We start from the raw sequence: 23,890 nt of genomic DNA on the forward strand, positions 1-23,890 counted from the left end.
AAGCCAAAAGGATCAATAATAGAAATATTATTATTCACAATTTACACTGTTAATTTGAACTTTGAAACGGCTAATCAAAACTCTTTCTTAAAATTTGCAAGTATCTGCTAGAGTACAACACTGAGGATGAATGCAACTTTATACATTAGGACATTTGCAGAATAGTTAAGAGGAAGTTAATCATAGGATCTCAGCAGCTCCCCAGAGTCCTGCAAATTTCTCTTCAACTTCTTTATTCACACAACTACTACCCTCCATTCCTCATGCCACCTCCAAACACTATATCATCTGACCATTGGTGTGTGTTTTGGTTCATCTTATCATCTCATCTAAAACTATCATGATCTTGTATACAACTATCAAATCTTTTCTCAACTTTCTTTCGGGAGAAAACATCTCCCATTTAATTTTGTCACTGAAATCCCCCAGGTCTGGAACTCTTTTATTGCACCTTTTCTAAAGCCTTCATATTCTCTTTAACTTTGTGCGATATATTTGTGTGAGCTACTGAAGGAAAGTAGAAATTTAGCTTGTTCTTTAGAAAGTTGTATTGTAAGTTAGTAAAGTTATAAAAGTGTTATAAAATAAATCCAAGAGTTATAAAAGCTCTTGGATTTATTACTTTCAGGGAGAATGGAATTTAAAAGACTGAGGTTACATTATTATAGAACATAGCCATATCCCTCCATCTTCCTTGCATCCATGTGCCTATCCAAATGTCAATTAAAAGTCTCAAATGTATTTCCCTCTACCACCATACCAGGCAGTGCAATCCAGGCATCCATGATTCTCTGAATAAAAAACTCACCCCTCATATTCCCCCTGAACCTACCCTTTCTCACCTTCAATGCATGCTCTTTGGTACTAGACATTTCAACCCTGGATACGGATACTCTCTGTCCACTCTATCTATGCCTCTCATAACCTTTTAAACCTATCAGTTCTCCCCTCAGCCTCTGATGGTCCAAAGAAACCAATCCAGGTTTATCCAACCTCTCGTGGTAGTACCCTCTAAACCAGGCAGCATCCTGGTAAACCTTTTCTGCACCCTCTCCAAAGCCTCAACATCCTTCCAACACAGTAAACCTCTACTAGACTATGAGACCATATTTTGGCAAGTCAGATCATTTGGCTGTACTCCTACTACCTGAATACAGACAGAGCTTAAAAAGCAAAGTTCCAGAGATCAAGACAACTAAGCGGTGCCTTGAGTCAGTGAGCTGGGTTGTGTTCTGTTACTCATCTGAGGACCTGAATGACTACACCAGGTCTGTAACAGACTTTATTAAAGCAGCTGTGAATGAGTGTGTCCCCACAAAATCATTCATGGTTTACCCTAATCAGAAGCCTTGGTTGAACAATGAAATCAATAATTTGCTGAGAGCCAGATCACAGGCATTCAAGTCTGGAGATCAAGGATGCTACTAGAGATGTTGGTATGATCACTTTACACCGCACGCTGTGAGAACAGTGCTGCCAGGATAATCAAGGACACAACCCACCCAGCCAACACACTTTTTGTCCCTCTCCCCTCTGGGAGAAGGTTCAGGAACTTGAAGATTCGTACAGCCAAATTTGGAAACAGCTTCTTTCCAACAGTGATAAAACTGCTGAACAGATCCTGACCCAGATCTGGGCTGTACCTTCCAAATATCCGGACCTGACTTGCACTACCTTACTTTCCTTTTTCTATTTTCTAATTATGATTTATAATTCAAATTTTTATTATATTTACTTCAATTTGTACTCAAGGGAGTGCGAAGCGCAGAATCAAATATCGCAGTGATGATTGTATGCTCTAGTATCAATTGTTTGGTGACAATAAAGTAAAATAAAGAAAGCCATCTCACAAATTAAGTGGAGATTCCTGTCTAGACTGGGATCAACGAGGGATGCTAGACAGCTGAAGATGAAATGCAGGCTGCTTTCAAGAGAGTGAATCCAAGGAAAGCATCTGGTTCAGACAGATTACCTGGTTGATTACTGAAGAGCTGTACTGACTAACTGGCTAATTTATTCACGGAGATCTTCAACCCCTTGCTCCAGCAGTGTGTGGTACCTACCTGCTTCAACCTGTCTCAATGACTATTGTACAGTGGTGAAGAGTTTTGAGAGGCTGGTGTTGAAGCTTATCCACTCTGGTCTGAGTGATGACTAAGATCAGCTCTAATTATCCTACTGTAGCCACAGATCTACAGAAAATTCCATTTCATTGGCTCTTCACACAACCCTGGAACATCTGAACAGCAAAGATGCATATATCAGATGCCCTTTATCAACTACAGCTCAGCATTTAATACCGTCATCCCCTCTAAACTAATCAGTAAACTCCAAGACCTGGGCCTCAATACCCCCTTGTACAATTGGATCCTGGATTTCCTCACTTGTAGACCCCAGTCAATAAGGATTGAAAAATGTATCTCCACCACAATCTCCATCAGCAAAGGAGCACCACAAGAATGTGTACTACCCCCCGCTCTACTTGCTTTACACCTATGACTGTGTGGGTAAGTTTAGATCCAACACCATATACAAGTTAGCGATGATGCCACTGTTGTGGGCTGTTGTGTGATGAATCAACATACAGGAGAGAGACTGAAAACTTGGATGAGTGATGTAATAACAACAACCTCTCACTTAGTGTCAATAAGACCAAGGAACTGATTGTGGATTTCAGGAGAGGGAATCCAGAGATCCATGAGCCAGTAATCATGGGATGATCAGAGGTGGAGAGTGTCAGTAACTTTAAATTCCTGAATGTCACTATTCTGGACCCATCATTTAAATGTAGTTGCAAAGGAAGTCTCTATTTCCTCAGGAGTCATTTCATTTCATTTTTCAATCTTTTTTTATTGATTTCCAAATAAAGAATTTACAAATCAGAAGAGGAGTTTAACAAGTAGATAATATAAAAGACGTAAAAGACAGCAATAGTAAAAACAGAAAGTATATAATGTCAAAATCAAATAAGTAAAATATTATGCTGTTGTATATACAATGGTCAAAAAAACTACAACTCCTCACAGCAATCATTAAAAAAAAAGATTGGAAATTTTATTGATAAAGAAAAAAAAACCCACTAACTAAACTGAAACAAAAAAAAGAAAGAAAAAAAAGAAAAAGAAAGATTGGGCAGTCCAATTGAGGATAAAATTAGAAAAAAAAGAGAGAAAAAAAAACACATCCTTCCAGTCATCTCCGAACCTTCATGGATAAGGATTTTCCACAAAGAGAATAAAGAAAAATAAATAAATAAGTAAAAATAAATAAATTAAATCATGTGAAAATATTGAATAAAGGGTTGCCAGACTTGTTCAAAATTAAAGGATGTATCAAATGTCCAGCTTCTAATTTCCTTCAAGCTTAGACATGACATAATGGAGGAGAGCCAATAGAAAACACTAGGTGGGTTAGATTCTTTCCAGTGTAGCAAAATAGCTCTCCTAGCCAGTAAAGTTGAAAAAGCTATCACATGTTGGACAGAAGCAGACACTTTGCTTGCTTCCTTTGGAATAATCCCAAAAATTGCTGTAAGTGGATTAGGTTGAACATCCATATCTATAACTTTAGATAATATTCCAAACACATCCCTCCAAAAATTATTTAAACTTACACATGACCAAAACATATGAGTTAGAGTAGCCACTTCTGTGTTACATCTGTCACAAATAGGGCTTATATTAGGAAAAATATGTGCCAATTTATCTTTGGACATATGGGCCCTGTGTACTATCTTAAACTGAATTAAGATGTGGTGTGCGCAGATAGATGAATTATTGACTAAATAATAAATTTTACTCCATTGATTATCTGAAAGTGAATGTTGAAGTTCTACTTCCCAGGTGCGTTGAACCCTATCATTAGGCAACATGCGAGCATTCATTAACTATTTATAAATGATAGCTATTAATCAGTTTTGAAAAGGTTTAAACTGAAAAATAACATAAGCCAAATTTAAAGAGTAGGCCAGGGGGTAATTCGGTAAAAATTCATGTAAAAAATTCCTAACCTGTAAATATCTGAAAAAAATGTGTATTAGAGATATCATATTTATCCATTAACTGTGAAAAAGACATTAAACAGTCTTGTAAAAACAAATCTAAAAAAGTTTTTATTCCCTTAATTTTCCATGTTAAAAAAGCCTTATCCAAAGTTGATGGCTTAAAAAGAAATTAGAAAGAATATTACTGGCAAGTAAAAAATCATTTAATTCAAAAAATCTATGAAATTGAAACCAAATTTTTTAAGTATGTTTAACAATAGGGTTAAGAGCTTGTCTACCTATTCTGGAGAGCGAAAATGGAAGAGGAGCTCCTGATAAAGAAGCTAATGAAAACCCCATTACTGAATCTTCCTCCAACTGTAACCATGAAGGGCGATCTTGGTCGTCTATATCATAAATCCAAAAAGTAATATAACGAATATTAATTGCCCAATAATAAAATCTAAAGTTTGGTGAAGCCAGTCCTCCATCTTTTTTTTATTTTTTGCATTAAAAGTTTATTCACTCTAGAGCTTTTATTATTCCAAACATAAGATAAAATCAGAGAATCTATTTTATCAAAAAATGTTTTTGGAACAAAAGGGAACTGCTTAAAATATATATAAAAATTTCAGTAGAATAACCATTTTTATAGCATTTATTCGACCTATCGATGACATCGACATAGGTGACCATTTAGAAAGCACCTGTTGAGTATTTTCAACTAAAGGGAAGAAATTATACCTATATAGGTCTTGAAAATTTTTTGTAATTTTAATACCAAGGTAAGTAAAATGGTTTTTGGCAATATTAAAAGGTATTTGATCATAATAATCAGAATAATTATTAATAGGAAATTCACTTTTATATAAATTAAGTTTATATCCAGAAAAATACCAAATTCCATAAATATAGATAACATAGAAGGAATAGATTTCCTAGGATTTGAAATGTAAACTAATAAATTAACCACATATAATGAAACTTTATGTAATTTATCCCCTTTCTTAATACCCTGCACAGAATTAGAATCCCTAAGAGCAATAGCAAGTGGTTCTAAAGCCAAATTAAATAATAAAGGACTGAGGGCACAACCCTGTCGGGAACCTCTATATAATCTAAAATAAGGAGACTTTTGATTATTAGTTAAAACCGCAGCTACCAGGGCATGAAAAATCAATTTAATCCAGGAAATAAATCCTGGACCAAAATTGAACCTCTTCAAAACCTGCAATAGATAAGGCCACTCCACCCTATCAAAGGCTGTCTCTGCATCCAAAGATACAATACATTCCAATTCTTTGGCAGAGGGGGAATAAATGATATTTAATAATCTTCAAATATTAAAATGTGAGTACCTATTTTTAATAAATCGTGTTTGATCATTTGAGATAACATTAGGCAAGATAGTCTCAAGCCTATTTGCTAGAATCTTAGACAGTATTTTAAAATCTACATTCAGTAAAGAAATAGGTCTATAGGATACACATTCCAGTGGGTCTTTTCCTTTTTTTGCAATCAATGAAATTAGTGCTTCATAAAAAGTTTTAGGAAGGTTCCCAGAGGATGTAGAATCAGTAAACGTTTGATGAAGATGTGGTATAAGCATTTCATGAAAGGTCTTGTAAAATTCTACCATATAACCATCAGGTCCCGGAGCTTTACCTAGTTGCATAGAGGATATAGCCTTGACTATCTCCTCTTGTTTAATAGGTGCATCTAACATATTGGTATCTTGAATTGAAATTTGGGGTATGTTTAACCTTTGTAAAAAATTATTCATAGTCATAGTACTATCAGAGAATTCAGATTTATAAAGATTAGAATAAAAGTCCATAAATATCTTACTAATTTCATAAGGATCTAAAGTTTCTGTTCTATCTGGTTGGTGAATTTTTAAAATCTGTCTTCTGACTATCCCAGCCTTTAACTGACCCGCTAAAAGTTTAGCAGATTTTTCCCCATGTATATAAAATAAACTGTTAGATTTAAAAATTTGCTGTTCAATGGGAAAGGTCAGAAGTAAATCATACTGTGATAGAAGTTCGACCCTTTCTTTATACAGGTCTTCAGTAGGTTTAACTGAATATGCTTTATCTATCTGTTTAATTTTATTAATAAGCACTGACAATTCCGCTTTAGTTTTCTTTCTCAAGGCTGCTGGATATGAGATTATCTGTCCCCTAGGAAAAGATTTCAATGTGTCCCATATAACCAAATTTGACATTCCTTCAGTTGTATTAAATTCAAAAAATATAGAAATTTGCTCCTTAATAAAATTAACAAAATCTGGATCTTGTAACAATATGGGGTTCAATCTCCACTGTGAGAGTTTCAAAAATCTATCCAAAAGCTTAAGGGTTATCTTTAAAGACACGTGATCTGAAAGCACAATGATGTCATACGCACATTCAACAACGGAGTTTAACAGACGTGTATCTAAAAAAAAAGTAATCAATTTGAGAATATTTGTGATGGACGTGTGAGAAAAAAGAGAAATCTTTATCATTGGGGTGCTTATATCTTCAAATATCGACAAGGCCATATTCTAATAAAAAAGAGTTAATACAAGCTGCCGCTTTATTAGGAAGCAACAGATTGGTTGATGACCTGTCAATTGCTGGATTTAAGCAATAATTAAAGTCACCACCCATGATCAGCTTATATTCATTGAGATTCAGTAACTCTGAGAAAAGTTTCTTAAAAAAATCAGAATTATCTACATTAGGTGCGTATACACACACCAGAGCTTCCTTTTGCTCACATAATAAACCAGTAACAATTAAATATCTTCCAGTCGAATCGGTAGTAGTATTAAGGTGTACAAAAGGGATTTTGGGACTAAGAAATATAGAAACACCTCTTGTTTTACTATCCGACAGTGAGTGAAATAAAGGCCCTTTCCAGAAGCAGAAAAACCTGTCCTCATCCTGTTTTCAGATATGATTTTCTTGCGCAAAAATAATATCAGTATTAAGTGTTTTTAATTTCTTAAAAATCTTTTTATGCTTAATGGGGTGATTTTCACCATTCCAATTCCAAGATATTATATTGATTTTATTAACATCCATGTTTAAAATTGAGTTTAATATTATATAGAAGAAATGTTACGCAAGTACAGATTAAACCAAAAGGCGCGGGTACAACCAGAAGAAGTGACGCATTTACGAAAGCGAAATCCATCAAAAGAACTGCCCAATCAAGAAAAGAACCTACTCTAATAGACCCCTCCCCCCAGCCAAAAGATAGAAATGAAGGAACCAATAGGCTGGTCCCATGCTAACCAATAACCTTTGACCCTGTTCTCCATCTTGCAGCTCCGTATAATAAAAAAAAGCAAAAGTCCCACAGAAAATAGTCATAATAAAAGGCACAAACAGAATTCAACTACTATAATGTTATGTCTAACATTAATAAAAACATAATCAACAATGGCCATCTTAGAATCAGCTAAAGTCTCTTAAACACATATTCAAAAGAAAGAGTAAATCCGAGCAAGTAATGTTACAAACAATATTCTTTCTCTCGAAAAAGAAAAGTAAATGAGTGTATATATATATATATATATATATATATATATATCCCACCTAAAACCATAAGTATTGAGACAAATAAAAGAAATAAAAAGATTAATACACAACAGGTCCTACATGGACCTCTAAAGTACAATACAAGACAGTTATATATGTACTAATTATTAATAAGGTAAAAAAAAATTTAAATCGACCACGTCCCATACCAGAGAATGAAAAGGTATAACATGTACTTAACTCAAAAGCTCCATAAACAACTCATACAGCAGATACTTCAAAATTGCCTATTGAGTAATTGGAGTAACTTTAATATTTTATTCAGTAGGTTTAACTTTAAGGTTTTTAATATACTCCCATCCCTATCAAGAGTCTGTTGAGATTTAGCATATAATCAAAAAAAAACTTGGGAAAACCTCCTTAGATCTGTAGTGGAAAGTGTGCTGGCAGGCTACATTACATCCTGGTATGGGAACTACCAAATCACTACAAAAGGCAGTGGATTTGGGCCAGTACATCACATGTTAAACTCTCCCAACTATTGAGCACATCTACATGAAACATTGCTGTAGAAAAGTAGCATATATCATTAAAGGTCATCACCACCCAGGCCATGCTCTTTTCTCTCTGCTGCCATCAGGTAGAAGGTACAGGTGTCTCAGGACTTGCACCACCAGGTTCAAGTACAGTTACTACCCCTTAACGATCTGGCTCTTGAACTAAAGTGGATAGCTACAATCACTTTACTTCTGGTGTTCACACAACCAGTGATCTCACTTTAAGGACTCTATATCTTATTATTTCACGCTCAGTATTTATTGCTATTTATTTATATTTGCATTTGCACAGTTTGTTGTTTATTAACCCTGTTTACAATTGCTGTTCAATAGATATGCTAAGTATGCTCGCAGAAAAGAATCTCAGGGTGACATGTAGTATTCTGATAATAAATGTTACCTTGAACTTTTGAACTTTGAACTATTGTGGGGTGACCAGAACTGTATGCAATACCCCAGATGTGGCCTAAGCAGAGTTTTATAAAATTGCAATATAACGTCCCAAATTTTGAACATTGCCTCAACTAATAAAAGCAAGCATTCTACAAGCTTTCTTAACCACTTTATTGACCTGTGTAGCCACTTTCAAGGAGCTATGAACCTAGATCCCAAGATCTCTCTGCTTAGCAACACTGTTAAGGATCTTGCCATTTCTCAGCAAAAAACTGCAACTGATCAACATCATGCTGTATTCTTTGCCAGTCTTCTATACTCTCCACTTCTCCACCAATCTTGGTGTCATCTGCAAATTTACTATCCTCCCAGCTACAATTTCATCCAGGTCATTTATACACATCACAAATAGAAGAGGTCCCAGCACAGATCCCTGTGAAACTCCACTAATTACAGACCTCCAGCTTGAATAAGTCCCTTCAATTTCTACTCTTGGTCTTCTATGTGGAAGCCAGTTCTAAATCCAAACAGCTAATTTGTGACAGACCCCATGCATCTTAATCTTCTGGAATAGCCTCCCATGAGGGACTATGTTTAACGCATTACTAAAATCCATATAAACAACATCCTCTGCCTCATCAATCTCTTTCGTCACCTTGTCAAAAAACAATCAAATTGGTAAGGCGCAACTTACAATGCACAAAGCTATGCTGACTCTCCCTAATGAAGCCATGGATTTCATAAAGCTCATACATATTATCCCTAAGAATTTTGTCCAACAGTTTCCCTACAACTCACGTGAGACTCTCTGCTCTATAGTTTCCTGGGTTTTCCCTTGTTTGCTTCTTAAATAGAGGTACAACATTAGCCACTCATCAGTCCTCTGGGACCTCACCTATGGCTCAAGAGAACACAAAGGTACTGGTCAAGGGCCCAGCAATCTCGTCTCTTACCTCCTTCGATAACCTGGGGTAAATCCCATCAGGTCCTGGATATCCTAGTACTCATTGTCCTTGACTTCCAAACACCCTAACATATTTATACACTGATCTGCACTGATCTCCTGATCCTCCATATCCTTGTCCTTGGTAAATACTGAAGCAAAGTATTCATTCACATTCTCTACATTCAAGCAAATGTTCTCCCCTTTATTCTTGACTGGTCCCACCCTCTTCCTAGTTATCCACATACTCCTGATGTATGTGTAGAATTCCTTAGGATTCAGCTTAATCCTACTTACCAAGGACTTTTCATAGCCTGTCCTGGCTTTCCTAATTCCCTTCTTTAGTTCTTTTCTGACTTCTTTATACTTCTCATGTGCTTTGTTTGATTCTAACTTCTGAAGATTTACATTCTCTTCCTTTTTCTTCTCGACTAAATTCATTACCTCTCTCGACATCCAAGATTCTCTTATCTTTCCATCCCCATCCTTTCTTCTAACAGGAACATACCTTTCCTGTACTCTGTGCAATTGACCTTTAAACACCCTCCACATGTCTGATGTGGACTTGCCTGACAAAAGGTGTTTCCAATTAACACTTCTTGGTTCCTGCCTAATGCCCTCATAATTTGCCCTACTCCAATTTAATATTATTTCACAAGGATCATACCTATCCTTTATCTTTAGCTATCCTGAAAGTTAAGGAGTTATGGTCGCTGTTCCCTAACTGTCCACCCACTGAAAGTTCAGTCACCTGGCCAGGCTCATTACCCAAGTCCAGTACAGTCCCTCCTCTCATTAGAACATTCACATATTAATTTAGGAAACCTTCCTGGATACACTAACAAATTCTGCCTCATCTAAATTCCTTACACTAAGAAGGTCCCAGTTTATACTGTATTAGGGAAGTTGAAGTCCCCCATGATAACAACCCTATTATTTTTTCCTTAATCTTCAATGTCCCAGTGGCTATTAGGGGGTCTTTAGTACAATCCTATCATGTCTGATCCCTTGATTATGTTTCCCCTGAGTACAGCTGTGATAATGTCGCTGATTACCAGTGCATTCCCAGAAAAGGTTCCAATGATACAAGAACTTGGAACTCTGTCCCTGCACCATCTCCACAGCCATTCATTCATTCATTCATTCATTCATTCATTCATTCATTCATTCTATCACCCCATTCTTACCTGCACTAGTCCATGGCACTGGGAGTAATCCAGAGATTACTACCTTGGAGGTCCTCTTCAGCCTCTTTCCTAACTCTATTTACTCAGTACATAGAACTCTACCAACATGCTTTCCATAGGCAAATACATATTAGTTCTATTGACAAGGATGCATTTTTTTTAGGACATTTCTAAATATCTTACTGTCAATAAACTATTGTTTTAATGTGTATGTGAGAGGTGGTAGCCAGTTGTACATTACAATCTACCATGAAGAGTGTTATAATGATCAAATAATTAATACTTTTTAGTGACGATCTTTGAGGAGTAAATATTAGCCAAAATAATGTTAACTCTTCTACCAAATGTCATAACTGAACATAGGAGAATGAAGGGCAACCTTAGAGAAACGTTTAAAATTATGAGATAATGAGAGGTGGATGATAAGAAACTTTTCCCAAGGATAGGGGGGCCAAAAACTAGAGGGCACAGATTTAGGTTGAGAATTGAAAGATTTAAAAGGAACCTGAAGGGTAACTTTTCATGCTACAGGTGGTGAGTATATGGAATATGCTACCAAAGGAAGTGGTTCAGGCAGGTACAACAGTATCATTTACGAAGCACTTGGATAGGTACATGGAGGGCAGGACTTGGAAGTGTATGAGCTGAATATAGAAAATTGGGACTAGCTATGTGGGCAGCTTCTTCTGTGTGAATGGTTGGTCTGAAGGTTCTGTGTCGATGTTCCATTGCTCTACCACTGTATAACCTATTGGACAGAAGAAATAGGAACAGGATACTTAACTCCTTAAAACTATTTCACCATTTACTAAGATTATACATGATTATGCATAATCCATTTTCATCTCTGGTTCCTTTTTTATCTAAAATTTATCCATGACTCAATGACTCTACTTGATCTGTAGTCAAATGATTAATAGTATTCTGACAATAAATTTCTGTGCATCTCTCTTTCAAATATAAAGCCTTTTATCCTCAGACTATGTCAGTATGCTCAGGAATGTATGACCAAAATGCACAATCTCTGTCTACCCTATCATTCTCTGAAAGTCTTGTTTCAATGAGATAACTTTCATTCTTTTACATTGCAATAGGATATGCCCATTTGCACTGATTCTGCTCATAAATCTTTTTGTAAGAATCAAAATATAAATCATCATTGCACCAACTGCAAGAAAAGAATATTCTTCCTTTGGAATGCTGACCATTACTGTACATAGTGCTTGTTATGTCCTTTCTGATTTGGTTTGTTACTTTATTTCTAATTACGAGATCTCACTGCTTAACTTGTAAATTTATAGCTGTTGATGATTATGTATTATAGCATTTTGAAGCAATTAGCTTTTGTAATCAGGTTGGCCATTTTATATAGTTTGTACATCTCATTTAGTTGCTATTAGTTAGAAGCACTTTGTTAGAAGTTGAAGGAATTTTAATCAATACTTGAGTCTATCTTTCATGAGAATGGCGAGAAATATTATGTTTTTACTTAGCTCCTTGTGTAATGTAACTTGTTGGTGAACAATGAAACCGCCTTCAAACTGCAACTACAGCAGAACTGGAGTTTATCTATTTTCCTTGCTTAAGAAAATGGGAAAGTCTTGAGCGAGGGCAGAATAGTGCTCCAGATGCAATTTAACCAACATTGCATTGAAGATGATTAAGTCATTGCCTACTTATTTGCCTCAAGTACATGCAGGTTATCTTTTTTTGAATTCTTGTACAAATATAGCAATGTCTCTCTGAACACTAGTTTTGTTCATTTCTCACCCTTAAAAAGTTATGAAGTTCTTCCTTCCAAAATAAATTCTGACCACATAGAACACTAAGCATAGCCCATTATGTCTGTGCCGAAAGTGTTTGCAACTTAAATTGGTAAATTGGGTTATTATTGTCACATATACTGAGGTATAGTGAAAAACTCATCTTGCATATCATTCATAGGAATCAATTCATGACAACAGTGCATCAAGGTAGTATAAAAGAAGACAATAACAGAGTGCCAAATAAAGACTGTGACTGTCCGCCTTATCTAAACCACTCAAGATTTTATAAACTTCTATGAGGTTACTTCTCATTCTCTTATGCTCCAAAGAAAAAAGACCCAGCATGAACAACTCCTCTCTATAACTCAAGCCCTCTAAACTATGTAGTATCTTCATAAATCTCTTCACTCTTGCCAGCTTGACAATTTCTTTCCTGTAACAGGGTGACCAAAACTATTCACAATACTCCAAGTGGAGTACACTCGTGACTTATTTAACTGCATCATAATGTCACTACTCCTAAACTTGATGACTTGACTAATAAAGGACAACATGCTAAATGATGTCATGCCTATTGCATGACCACTTTCAGTGAACTATGCTCTTGAACTCCTAGATTTTTCTCTTCCATAACCTTCATCAGTGCCTCTTAGCAGGGCTCCTTAACTTTTTAGAATCAGCAAACTTGTTAATCATACTATGTAAATAATGATTAACAGAGGTCCCAATACTGACCCCTGGACCCCAATACACTCCATTAGTCATTGACATGGTGTGTGGCAATGGGCCAAGTGAAGAGGAAGAAAAGCCATAAGACCATGAGATATAAGAACAGAATTAGGCTGTTTGGTCCATCGAGTCTACTCTGTCATATCATCATGGCTGATCCATTTCCCTCTTGGCCCCAATCTCCTGCTTTCTCCCTGCATCCCTACATGTCCTGACTAATCAAGAATCTATCGCCTTCTGCCTTAAATGTACTCAATGACTTGGACTCCATGGCCACCTGTGGCAATGAATTCCATAAATTCACCTCTCTCTGCCTAAAGAAATTCCTCCTCATCTCCATTCTAAATGGATGTCCCTCTATTCTGAAGCTGTGTCCTCTGGTCTTAGATTCTCCCACTAGAGGAAACATTCTCTCCACATCTACTCTACCAAAGCTTATGTCATTGGTGCTCCAAAGAGCACTATATGAGGTCATTCTTAACCTTGAACACTAGACTCTATAATGAGTCAATCTATAGCCGGGGAAGTGATGATCCCCTCCTGTTAACTGTTTGTGGTAACTTATTTTTTTATTCTTTCTACTTCTCGTTTAATATTTATATCTGTGCACTTGTAATGTGTTGTGGCATTATAATTTCCTTTTGGATCAATAAAGTATCTATCTATCTATAGGCCTAAAGCCATCAAATGCTCTTTATATGATAAGCCTTTCAATTCCAGAGTCATTTTTGTGAACCTCCTATGAACACTCTTGAATGTCAGCATGTCCTTTCTTAGATAAGGGGCCCAAAACTGCTTACAATACTCCAAGTGAGGCCTCAACAGTGCTTTATAAAGCCTCAACATTACATGCTTTCTTTTATATTTTAATCCTCTTGAAATGAATGTTAACATTATATTTGCCTTCCTCACCACCAACCCAACCTGCAAATTAATTTTTAGGGAGTCCTGCACAAGGACTCCCAAATCCCTTTGCATCTCAGATTTTTGTATTTTCTCTCCATTTAGAAAATAGTCAAGCCTTTCATTTCTTCTACCAAAGTGGATGACCATATAATTCCTGACACTGTATTCCATCTGTCACTTCTTTGTCCATTCTCTTAATGTGTCTAAGTCCTTACATAGCTTCTCTGCTTCCTCAACACTACCTGCCACTCCACCTATCTTTGTTTTGTCTGCAAACTTGGCCACAAAGCCATTCATTTCATCATCCATGTCATTGACATACTGTATAACATAAAGAAAAGCAGAACACAGACCCCCTGTGGAACACCACTAGTCAGCAGCAGCCAACCAAAAATGGTTCCCTTCATTCCGAATCTTTGCCTCCTGCCAATAAGCCAATGCTTTATCTATGCTGGTATCTTTCTTGTAATACCATGGGTTCTTAACTTGTTAAGGAGCCTCATGTGTGGCACCTTGTCAAAGGCCTTCTAAAAATTGAAGTACCAACATACACCGATTCTCCTTTGTCTACCCTGCTTGCTATTTCGTCAAAGAATTCCAATAAATTTGTCAGGCAAGATCTTCCCTTAAGTAAACCATTGCTGACATACCTCCAAGTGCCCTGAAACCACATCCTTAACAATCAACTCCAACATTTTCCCAACCACTGAGGTCAGGGTAACTGGCCTGTAATTTCCTTTCTTCTCCTTCTCTCCCTTCTTGAAGAGTGGAGTGATACTTGCAATTTTCCAGTCCTCCTGAGCTATTCCAGAATCTAATGATTCTTGAAAGATCATTTTTAATGCCTGCACAATTTCTGCAGTCAACTCTTTCAAAACCCTGGTGTATAGAATATCTGGTCCAGGTGACTTATCTACCCTCAGACTGTTCAGTTTTCTAAGTACCTTCTCCCTAGTAATGGCAACTTCACTCACTTCTGCCCTCTGACACTCGTGCACTTCTATCATACTGCTAGTATCTTCCAATGAGAAGACTAATACAAAATACTTATTCAGTTCATCCACCATTTCCTTGTCTCTCCCCCCCCCCCCCCCACCCATTACTACCTCTGCAGCATCATTTTCTAGTGGTCCAATATATATACTCGTCTCTCTTTTACACTTTATGTATCTGAGGAATTTTTTGGTATCCTTTTTAACATTTTTTGTCTGGCTTACCTTTGTATTCTATCTTTTCCTTCTTTATGACTTTTTTAGCTGCCATACGTTGTCTTTTAAAAGATTCCCAATCCTCTAACTTACTATTAATTTTTTTCTCTATTATATCCCCTCTCTTTGGCTTTTATATTGGCTTTGAATTTTCTTGTTAGCCATGGCTGTGTCATTCTGCCTTTAGAATATTTCTTCTTCTGATTTGCTCCCAGAAACATCAGCCATTAATGTTCTGCTGTCATTCCTGCTAGAGTTCCGTTTCAGTCAATTTTGGTCAGGTACTCTCTCATGTCTCTACAATTCCCTTTATTCCACCATAAGCCTGATGCATCTGACTTTAGCTTCTCCTTCTCAAATTACAGGGTCTGACCAGGGTCCTAAATAGCTGCAACATTACCTCTCAGCTCTTAAACTCAATCCCATGATTGATGAAGGCCAATACACCATATGCTTTCTTAATCACAGAGTCAACCTGCGCAGCAACTTTGAGTGTCCTAGGGATTCAGACCCAAAGATCCCTCTGATCCTCCACACTGCCATAAATGTCTTACCACACTGTCTTACCATAAATGCTATATTCTGCCATCATACTTGAACTACCAAAATGAACTACTTCACACTTATCTGGGTTGAACTCCATCTGCCACTTCTCAGCCAAATTTTGCATCCTATCAATGTCCCGTTGTAACCTCTGACAGCCCTCCACATTATCCACAGCACTCCCAACCTTTGTGTCATCAGCAAATTTACTAACCCATCCCTCCACTTCCTCATCCAGGTCATTTATAAACATCACAAAGAGTAGGGGTCCCAGAACATCTCCATGCAGAATATGACCCGTCTACAACCACTCTTTGCCTTCTATGGACAAGCCAGTTCTGGATCCACAAAGCAATGTCCCCTTGGATCCCATGCCTCCTTACTTTCTCAATAAGCCTTGCATGGAATACCTTATAAAATGCTTTGCTGAAATCCATATATACTACATCTACTACTCTACCTTCATCAACCTGTTTAGTCACATCCTCAAAAAATTCAATCAGGCTCATAAGACATGACCTGCCTTTGACAAAGCCATGCTGACTATTCCTAATCATATTATGCTCTCCAAATGTTCATAAATCCTGCCTCTCAGGATCTTCTCCATCAACTTGCCAACCACTGAAGTAAGACTCACTGGCCTATAATTTCCTGGGCTATCCCTACTCCCTTTCTTGAATTATGGATGAACATCTACTACCTTCCAGTCATCTGGAACCTCTCCCGTCATCATTGATGATGCAAAGATCATTGTCAGAGGCTCAGCAATCTCTTCCCTCACATCCCACAGTAGCCTGGGGTACATCCCATCTGGTCCCGGTAACTTATCCAACTTGATGCTTTCCAAAATCTCCGGCACATTCCTCTTTCTTAATATCTACATTCTCAATCTTTTCAGTCCACTACAAGCCATCCGTACAATTGCCAAGATCCTTTTCCATAGTGAATACTGAAACAAAGTATTCATTAAGTATCTCCGCTATTTCCTCCAGTTCCATACACATTTTTCCATTGTCAGACTTGATTGGTTTGATTGGTCCTATTCTGTCATGTTGTATCCTCTTGCTCTTCACATACTTGCAGAATGCCTTGGGGTTTTCCTTAATCCTGTCTGCCAAGGCCTTCTCATGATCCCTTCTGGCTCTCCCAATATCATTCTTCAACTCTTTCCTGCTAGCCTTATAATCTTCTAGATTCATACCATTACCTAGTTTTCTGAACCTTTCGTATGCTCTTCTTCTCTTTTTGACTAGATTTACAACAGTCTTGGTGCACCACAGATTTTATACTCTACCATCCTTTCCATGTCTCATTGCAACATACCTACTCAGAAATCCACGCAAATATCCCCTGAACATTTGCCACATTTCTTCACTGCATTTCCCTGAGAACATCTGTTTTCAAGTTATGCTTCCAAGTTCCTGCCTGATAGTCTCATAGTTCCCCTTACTCCAATTAAACATTTCCTTAAATTGTCTGTTCCTATCCCTCTCCAATGCTATGGTAAAGGAGATAGAATTGTGATTACTATCTCCAAAATGCTCTCCTACTGACAGACCTGACATCTGACCAGGTTCATTTCCCAATACCAGATCAAGTACAGCCTCTCCTCTTGTAGGCTTATCTACATATTGTGTTAAGAAACCTTCCTGAACACACCTAACAAACTCCACCCATCTAAACTTCTCACTCCATAGGGAGATGCCAATCAATATCTGGGAAATTAAAATCTACCACCACAACAACCCTATTATTATGACTCTTTTCCAGAATCTGTCTCCCTATCTGCTCCTCAATGTCCCTGTTTCTAAAAAACACCCAGTAGAGTTATTGTTAGGAATAGTTATTCCTATTCCTAACATCCACCCTTAGAGACACCATAGTCAACCCTTCCATGACTTCCTCCTTTTCTGCAGCCATGACACTATCTCTGATCAACAGTGCCATGCCCCCACCTCTTTTGCCTCCCTTCCTAACCTTTCTGAAACATATAAAATCTGTAACTTGAAGTAGTCATTCCTGCCCTTGCACCATCCAAGTCTCTGTAATGGCCACAACATCTTAGCTCCAAGTGCTGATCTACGCACTAAGCTCATTGGCTTTATTCATGATACTCCTCACATTAAAATAGACACATCTCAAACCATTGGACTGAGCGTGTCCCTTCTCTATCACTTGCCCATCCTCCCTTTGACACTGTCTCCAAACTTTCTCTATTTGTGAGCCAACCTCCCTTTCTTCCGTCACTTCAGTTCTGTACCCACCCCACAGCAATTCCAGTTTAAACTCTCCCCAGTAGCCTTAGCAAACCTTCCCACCAGGATATTGGTCCCCCTCGGATTCAAGTGCAACCCGTCCTTTTTGTACAGGTCACACCTGCTCCAGAAGAGGTCTCAATGATCCAGAAATCTGAATCCCCACCCCTTGCTCCAATCCCTCAGCCACGCATTTATCCTCCACCTCATTCTATTCCTGTACTCACTATCACGTGGCACAGGCTGTAATCCCAAGATTTTTAGGTCCTGCTTCTCAACTCCTTTCTTTACTCCCTATAGTCTTTTTTCAGGACCTCCTCCCTTTTCCTACCTATGTCATTGGTACCAGTATATACCATGACCTCTGGCTGTTCTTCTTCCCACTTCAAGTTATCAGAAGCATCCTGGACCCTGGCACCTGGGAGGCAAACTACCATCCGCATCTGACCCCCTGACTATAGAGTCGCCTATCACTGCTGCCATCCTCTTCCTTTCCCTCCCCTTCTGAGCCACAGTGCCAAACTCTGTGCCTTTTAATTGCTGTCTAACCAAAGTTTTATACAGCCAGAATGACTTATTGACTTTTATTCTCAATTCCTTAATCAATGAAGGCAGATATTCTAAACACCTTCTTTAACATCCTTTTTACTTGCATGGCTACTTTTAGGTTACTGTGGACTTGGACCCAAGAGCTTTCTTATATATCAATGCTGATCAGGGCCCTGCTATTAATGGCATACTTTGTCCTTACATTGGGCTTCCTAAAGTGTCTCACTTCATAGATGCTTCAATTAAACACCATCTGCCAGCCATATCAGAAACTGATATATATTCTGCTGTATCCTTTGACCGCCCACAACACTGTCCACAACTCTACTAATGTTTGTATTACCTGCAAACTTATAAATCTATCTACTACATTTTCATCCAAGTGATTTATATACATATGTTGAGCACCTTTACACTATGTCTTATAACAAACAGCAATTAACTCAGAGTGGGTCAATCATAAGCACATATATTTTACTTGCAGCAAGGGGAGACTATCACCAATCAGGCACCAGAGATAACCAAAGAAAAAAAAATTAGTCACTCCTTTATACACAAGTGCATCTACCCATGCCTCAGTTCAAGGACAGGGTGCATTCTGTTTATCTGCTAAAACAATATACTTGGCATTTTTCCAGTAACTACATCCACTACTTGTCTTTCTGCAGTTTGTTATATACTCGGGGTCCATCGGCATAATGTTGTATGAACACTTGTAACAAAGAATGTTCAGTACAGATAAAAATGTTATTTTGTTACTACAAGTACATTTCCACATTCCCTCCTTTTTGTCTTTTCATGACAACACTATGTTTTACCAAATACAGTAATTAAAATATGCACATATATGAATATAAAAGCCCAAACAAAATCCCCTTTGCATCCATTTACTTTAATGAGCACCCATTCCTTTTCTTAATATCCTCTGCTTCATCCTATTATTTCACATAAAAATTATAAAATAGTAACAGCCATTATTATTATAACAATAGTTATACCATAATGCAGAAGGACTTCCCTTGTCCTTTTGTTACCAATTTCTAATCTCTCTTCCTCACGCTACTTACTGTATTTTCTCTTTCTTTTATTCACTACAACATCCTGTAATGCTTCAACTTATAAGTTCAGTTTCCAAAAATTCCACCATTACTTACTCTTTACTAATGCATCCCTGATGCCAGATTTTTGGTGTCCCTGACACTCCTACACATATGTTTCTGGTTGTCATGCTGAAAGCATCAGAATCACGGAAAAAGAAATTGATCCATTCAATTGACAGTAGCACAGATTGCAGTGTATAAAACAGGAGCAGGGCAGAACCCAGTATTTGCTACTCACCTGGAAAAGCTACACAGAGCAAAAAAGCAAACTTACTTTTTGGTGATCACTCCACTGGACTGGAGTTCCCTGGGGGAGGGAGGGGGGATGGGAGTGCGCAGATGGTCACTAGAATTTGGTTTTCATTGAGATCTGAGATTTGGAACCTAAACCATCTCTTTCCAATACCAAGAGCTTCTGATGACCTAGTGGAGTACTATGTAATTTGATTTTTTTCATAAAGATATGATGACCAGTCACAAAAGGTAAAACAAACACTACACAGGTATTACATAAAACTTGGCAACCCAGCCAGGAGTCAGTTTATTAGATAAACGCAAACACACTGGTTAGTATACAAAACACTAAAAGAATCTTATTGTTCAAACTCACTTTTGTTCAATTAAAACCTAGTGAAAGAAAATGGATGTTATAGAAGAAAAGGGTGTCAAAATCCCAAATGCTGTTTTAATCAGTGGCATAACAGGAACAGGAAAAAGATGAGGAAATACCAGGCATTCTAAAAGGATATGGTTCAGACTTCCCAGACTTATTCCTCTAACTCACCCCAGTGCAGAGTTTCCTAAGTCCCTCATAGTAGAGTACAACTTTGGCTCTCCAGTGCAAGGTCTCCAGTCCTTGCTACCATAAACTCAACAGGCAAGCTGTGACCAAAAGGTTTCCTACCATGTAGTTACTTTAGCCAGTCTTTACATTCAGAATGTTGAAAAAGACACCACTCTAGCTTACCTTGGTGAGTTGAAAACCTTAGCAAGGTGCAGTGAGAAAGACTGTGATGAAATCTTGAGAAAGATGTTAACACAGATCAGTAAAACCCTTGCTATCGAGAGTAGGGAAACAGTCACTGTTGAAACTGCTGAAGATGTACGTAACAAAACCACAACTCCTCACTTCATAGCTGACGCTTCTGATACTAACAAGCCAGAAACAGCTCCAGCTGCTATGCAGAATAACTCAGTCCCTGTAATACAAACTAATAAAGTTGCAGTGAATCCAACACTCTCTCCCAGTGACGTTTAATCCTCCAGGTATTCAATGAGTTGTAATATAGCACACCATGCTCGGTAATGACTTGATCGCTCGTGGCAATCCAGTAGGCTCAGAACTTTTTAGGTCGAACCACTTGTCCACATAATGAGGTGGATTATGAGACTTAGCATGCTAGTGTTGAACTGTTCTTGGGTCTGATGGGTCTGATCTTCATATAACACAGAAAACATGTGCAAGTATTCTTCCACCAGCTTCTGACATCATCAAGTTAATAAGCCCTAGAACTTTACAGGCTGCTTATATACAATTAGATTCTGCTTTTGCCACTATGGAAGATGGTGATGAATTGTCTGCCAAATTCATGAACATGGTACAGAACATGGGTGAAAAGCTGTCTGCTTACGTACAGCAGTTACAGGTAGCATTGACTCAGACTGTAAAGCAAGGCGGTTTCTGAAACTGAGGCTAGCAAGCATCTCTTAAAGCAGTTTTGTGGGGGATATTGGAACCGCTCCCTGAACTCAGAGCTGCAGCTGGAACAGAAAAAACAAAACCCACCATCGTTTACTGAACTATTGACATTTCTATGCACCAAAGAAAACGAGCATACTTCCAGAACTGCATGCATGAAACAGCACTTAGGAACAGTGAAACAATGTACAGTATCAGACTGCAGGTGCCTGTAAAGAAGATGATGTAGCACTTCTGTTACTTCTCAACTGACTAAATAAATCGTTGAGCTTCGAAGTCAATTAGCTACTCTACAAACTACAAAACAGCAGAAGGTAAAGCTGAGCTCTAAGCCACTAAAAGGAAAGGCTGGCACAAAAGATGAACACGTCCACAGCCACTGACGAACAGCAAGTGTCAAACTAAAACCTTGGTACTATTTTAAATGTGGTGAAAATAGGTTCATAGCCAATTCTTGTGCTATAAATCCAATCTGCATTAGTAGCAGAAAAGAAGACAGTTTGAAAAGAGATGGAGTGAATGGGAGTCAGGTTATGGTACTCCTAAGCTTCATTTAAAATAGAAATGGTTTCTGTTACGGGACAAACAGGGACTGATGTTGGCAAAGCATGTCCCAAAAGTTTCAAGATCTTGTTTGGTGAAACAAAGTCCAGAAGACAGACTGTTAACCTACGTAAGGGATTAGCTGGCACAACTTGCACTGATCAAATAAGTCTAGCCAGTAGAAAATGCAAATGCTTATTACAGTAGATACAGGATCTCATGTCATACCGTCTCTAAATCCTATTATGATGACAACTTGTCAGACCTACCAGTTAATTCATTAACTTGTTGGAAGTTGAGGGTGCTAACAGACAAGCTGTCCCATACATGGGATATGTAGAAGTCAATGCCACATTCCCAAAAGATTTTATAGGATTAAATGTGGAAGTGCCCACCCTAGAATTGATTGTTCCAGATGTCTCTTTATGTTCACAGCTGTAGTGTTAGTTGGCATGAATACCCCTGATGAGCTGTCTAAAGACTACTCCAAACTGCACAGTATACAGAAATTCTCTCCCAAGTTTGACTACAAACAAGTCATGGAGGTTTTATATATGCAACAAAGATAGCCCTCAGAGGGAAATGTTGGGCTGGTGAGAGTACATGGCAAGGACCCTAGAAAAATTCCAGCTGGGCAGTTTCTAGTCTTGTGTGGATCAGTCATAGTCAGAAGGCTGCATCCTGACAAATGGGCTATCATGAAACACCTATCTTCTCCCTTGCCTGGAGGACTCATAGTAAATACTTGCCTAGTTACTTTGCAAAACAAGCCGCATTGTCAATTATCTGTAGTGATTTCCAATATAACAGCAATTAATGTCTTGATTCCTCGCAGGTGTGTTACAGAACGTAGAAATATACAGCACATTAAAGGCCCTTCGGCCCACAATGTTGTGCCAACCATGTAACCTACTCTAGAAATTGCCTAATATTTCCCTACTGCATAGTCATCTATTTTTCTAAGCTCCATGTACCTATCTAAGAGTCTCTTAAAATACCCTATTGTATCCGCCTCCACCACCTTCACCAGCAGTGCATTCCACACACCCACCACTGTGTGAAAAATTTAACTCTGACATCCCCCCTGTACCTACTTCCAAGTATCTTGAAAATATGCCCCCTTGTGTTAGCCATTTCAGCCTTTGGAAAAAGCCTCTGACTTTCCACACAATCAATGCCTCTCATCATCTTATACACCTCTAATAGGTCACCTCTCATCCTCCGTCGCTCTAAGGAGAAAAGGCCAAGTTTACTCAACCTATTCTCATAAGGCATGCTCTCCAATCTGGGTAACGTTTTTGTAACTCTCCTCTGCACTCTCTCTATAGTACCCACATCCTTCCTGTAGTGAGGTGACCGGAAATGAACATAGTACTCCAAGTGGGGTCTAACTGAGGTCTTATATAGCTTTAAAATTACTTCACGGCTCTTGAACTCAGTTCCACAGTTGATGAAGGCCATCACATCATATGCCTTCTTAATAACACTGTCAGCCCGCACAGCAGCTTTGAGTGTCCTAAGGACACAAACCCCAAGATCTGGCTGAGTCTTACTGCCAAGAGTCTTACCATTAGTATTATATTCTGTCTTCAAACTTGACCTACTGCAATGAACCACTTCACATTTATCTGGGTTAAACTCCATCTGCCACTGAACTAAATTCGGTACAAGCTTTACTTCCATAAGAACCACCAATGAAAATTTCTAGTGAAGCGGAATCTCCACAAGCATCAAGCCCAGAGTTTAACTTTGTTGATTTTTCTATCTCCATAGAGTGGAAGAGAAGACTTAACCAGAAATTACGAGTTCTCCCTGATGTTTTCCCCCATCACTCATATTTCCGATCTATCAACAAAGTGAAACATCAAATCAACCTTACTGATGAAACATCACTCAAACACCAACCTTGACCTATACATCCAGAAAATAGAGAAGCTGTTTGGAAGCATCTCCAAGAACTGCTAAATGCGGAAGGGATCGGAGAGTCTGAATCACTTTTT

At 38.0% G+C, this 23,890-nt stretch overlaps 1 protein-coding gene across 1 annotated transcript in view; it reads left to right on the forward strand.

Moving 5' to 3' along the window:
- Positions 1-23,890, forward strand: part of LOC132401348 (dynein axonemal heavy chain 8-like) — an 895,336-nt gene that overhangs the window by 463,454 nt on the left and 407,992 nt on the right. The window lies entirely within an intron of this gene.

Source organism: Hypanus sabinus, chromosome 10, assembly GCF_030144855.1.
Source record: "Hypanus sabinus isolate sHypSab1 chromosome 10, sHypSab1.hap1, whole genome shotgun sequence".
Classification (NCBI taxonomy): Eukaryota; Metazoa; Chordata; class Chondrichthyes; order Myliobatiformes; family Dasyatidae; genus Hypanus; species Hypanus sabinus.